We start from the raw sequence: 4,002 nt of genomic DNA on the forward strand, positions 1-4,002 counted from the left end.
GTGTAATGATATCAGTAAAATATTTAACCAACAGCACTAACCAAAAATAGAAACATCAGTTGATAATTTTCTGGCCGAGTGCGAAACTGTAAAGCTGGTCGATGACAAACAATCGACAATAGTACAAATATTTCTGTTGGTTGTTCAGGAAAATTATGTTATTCGTCCGCAACGTAAGTTACTACTGCTAATATAATTTTATTAATGACAACCACTTTGATAACAGAATCAAAATGTATTTCAGCAAGAAAACTAGTAATCGGTCTATAAAACATATCTTTTTATGAAACCGACACAAAATCGTCAATCATCACAACTATAACGCTTTTATCGATAAAAGCTCGGTCTCCATCTTGAGATATGCTGCTCCCATTTCTGTCTCTCTCTATACACGTTGCTTTTGGGCATCAATTTTAACCATTGTATCTGAAAAGAAATCCATTTGACATTGTTATATACGTGACATCAATGATATGACAACGTTTTGTCATATTAAATCGACCATTCTGGAAATAGTCACGCCTGAATATCTCGGGGTCAAGAAGTAATTTACGCTATGATAACGATGTACTTACCCACACTTGTAAATGCACACAAATGAATTAATCAATAAGTTCGATGGATTATTGCAACCCTTAACACAAGAATTTCAAATAAAACTCAAACTATTGATTCTATCTGAAACTCCTTCATACCTTGGTTAATTTACATCTCATCAATTAGAAATTTATTTCAACATTCAATATAATACTTCTCTTCGTGCATGTGAACAGCTGCGTTGTGGTGTATAGTTTTGTTAAGAATTCGCCAATTTACACTGACTTTATTGTTTTCTGAACTCATGACAATAACCTTTTCAACGTTACGAATTTGTTTTACAATACATCAGTTCATGTGTCAACAGTACCTATAAACAGTATGGAATATTTTACAAAATTTAATAGAAAACAGTTGCCTGGAGTAAGTGGCTGTATTTACACTAGTGTGTCCAAACTTTTGATGAGAAGTATATAACCCTCTAAAATCCATTCAACAAATGGAATATTTAGATGCCTAATTACATTTCCTAACAGCAAAAGAATTGAAATGATAGTGCACAGAAAAGTAACATCGGTAATCATTTATTGACGTAATTTACGTTACCGCAATGTAATTTATGTTACTTATATATAAAGGGGCGATAAGTACCTTAAACTACTTTCACTTGTCAAAGTTTAAATCACATTACATTAATAGTTTAAATCACATTTCAATACTAGGCAACAAAGCACAATGTTTGTGACGTCATAAGGAGGATGAGATCCTCCCTTTGATCCATTATTATTTACCGACCCCATCGTTACGCTAAACAAACACGCTCGGGGGCCAACACGTTTGCGGGGTCACGAAGAGGTCACGAGGATGTCATGTTGAGCCAGCACATTTCCGAGGTCATAATATTGCGTCACCTCGGAAATGTGCTAGCCTTTGCAGTAGACACGAAATCCTGTACTACATGTATTTTCAATGTTTCGTCTTAAATAGTCAGCTTGGCCGATCGTTACACACCAATAATTTCACAATAATTTATTACAGGTACAGGAAAAGAGAAAAATGATTAATTAACAATAATGTAAAACATACCCAAAATGTAAATGCTCCCTCAATCCAAATGGTAGTTTACAGACATCTTTTCGATTATGGAGCTTCATCACAAAGATAAGTACGCTATGTTTCATTGATCAATACTGACTGAAAATGCACAAAATATGTGGCAAAAGAAGTCCTGGACAATCTTTTATACCATTTTCTGACTCATTTTCAGATAGAATTTTGTGGGGAAAAATACCCTTTTCCATAGTTTTGCCCCAAAAAGCTACTTAACATCAACATCCAAGGGAGGAATTTATATTTATTGTTTACATAACTATTGTAAATGATATAAACACAAAACCATTTCTGTACCAATTTGTTTGAGGTTCAATGATTTTTTCCACTAATTTTACTGGACTGTTGGCACACATATTCTCAGTTGGCCTCCGCTCCTTCGCTCATATGTAACATTCTAAATCACCCCTTCTTGGTCTCTATGCAATGTTATAAGATGAAGCTAGCTTGCACCATCCTAGTTTTCAGTAACACATGCTTTTCAGGATCAGTGACTAAACTGCTGCATGTCATCTCGCCCTACCTGCGTAGATAAAATGATCATGTTGTCAGTTGTGTGGGTTGTCTGGTTCAAATATTTAAAGACCGCCTTCACATAATGGTATATGTCATGCGTTGAACAAAAACATGACAAACAAACACCACCACAGAAAAAAGACGGAACATTTTGAAAGTGTAAACGAAGTAGTTTTGATTGATTGTATTGTAGATTATCTATGATTTGAAAAATCATGAACAAAAAAGGAATAATTGCAATAACACAAAGCATTTTATGCGTGCCACTGCCATTGTAGGTTGAAACTAATATTCCCCTTTTAACAAAACCCGGTATCATATCAATGTGTTAGTGATTCCTAGAGACATTTTATTTTGTTGGTTTTCTTAACACTTTGATTCAATGATGTTTGACTGTCGTCACCATACGGAATTTTGACCCATGCTGAAAAACAAACAACCCTGCATCAGCACACATACCTTGTCTTACTCCAAAGTGTGATCATGAAAATGTGCGGCAATGTACAAGTAAACGACCTTCCCCAGATACACCTATCCTCAAACTGTGTACTCTATGTGTAATCGATACGTATATGAAACAGTTTTTTATAAAAATCGCCCAACATGTTGTTCGAACAATACTCAGTAAAAGCTGGGGAACTTGAACTGTCAATTTGAACAGGCAGTATAAGCATTAACAAACTTTTCAAAGACAGACATCGTATGAACGCACCACCATTTCTCTTTATCCCCACCCCTAAACACAAGACGGTTCTACTCACCATCCATAATCCCTGGACCAGCACTCAACTGAGCCAGTGAAGAAAGTAACTGAAACATACAAGTGGGTTAACCGATGGCTTTCGTACGTTTCTTGTTTGTTTGTTGTTTAACGCCGCTCCCAGCAATGTTGCAGCAATATGGCGGCGGTCTGTCATTAACCGGGTCTGGACCAGACATTCCAGTGATTGACAGAATGTGCTTCGATCTACGTTACGATGACATGCATCACACATGGAAGTGAATCTGATCACTCGATCATGTCTTAGCCGCCACATACAAGTGTTGGTTTGCTCTGAACGGTGTGTATTCTTCTGGCATAGAGATTATCGATTATTGTGGTATCGATGGATGTTTTGTCCACCCTTATGATCGCTCTGGTTCATTGATAGATAACCCAATGTGATACCACCAACAAATGGGTGAGTGAGTAGGTGAGTGAGTGAGTTTAGTTTTACGCCGCACTCAGCAATATTCCTGCAATACGACAACGCTCTGTAAATTTTCGGATCTGTACCAGACAATCCAGGGATCAACCGCATGAACATCAATCTACGTAATTGGGATACGATGACATGTAGTCAGTGAGTCTGACCACACGATCCCCTTAGTCTCCTACCAATAGGACAATGCAGCACAGTACACACCCATGTTTGGTTTAACTCTCGCACCATGCACATGGAAATCAGCTGATAAAGGGTAGAGATGATATGTCCTTAATAGCCGTATGAAAAGTCACAGTGGCATAACACACGGAATGCAAACTTACCTAGAACCATCAGAAGGAAAAGCTTCATGTTGAATAAGGACCGTGTGGTATGTCGTCAGGAACGTAGTTTTGCTCCATCATTACGGCAGCCTTATAGACATTTACACAATGCACATAGGACACCTTTAATTGGTTCCAGCTCTGAATGGTATGGCTCCCTTGTTGACTGCCATGTTTCAGCAAAAAGACTGTTTTATGATTCTTGATGACATTGGCGGCAATTACTCATGTAACATATTTAATAGACATCGAACAGAATACAGCTTAACAGATTTACAACGTACATGTACTCCGCTTTTTCTCGATTTCTC

At 37.3% G+C, this 4,002-nt stretch overlaps 1 long non-coding RNA gene across 1 annotated transcript; it reads right to left on the reverse strand.

Moving 5' to 3' along the window:
- Window positions 1-279: 279 nt before the first annotated feature.
- LOC124271778 lies at window positions 280-3,791 on the reverse strand. Its single transcript, XR_006897128.1, has 3 exons — window positions 3,692-3,791; window positions 2,925-2,973; window positions 280-426 (listed from the first exon to the last, which is right to left on the reverse strand). It is a non-coding gene; the product is annotated as an uncharacterized LOC124271778 (long non-coding RNA).
- Between the last annotated feature and the right edge of the window lie 211 nt (window positions 3,792-4,002).

The sequence above is a fragment of the Haliotis rubra genome, unplaced genomic scaffold (assembly GCF_003918875.1).
Source record: "Haliotis rubra isolate DU_JTF1 unplaced genomic scaffold, ASM391887v1 Scf1631, whole genome shotgun sequence".
NCBI classification, from domain to species: domain Eukaryota; kingdom Metazoa; phylum Mollusca; class Gastropoda; order Lepetellida; family Haliotidae; genus Haliotis; species Haliotis rubra.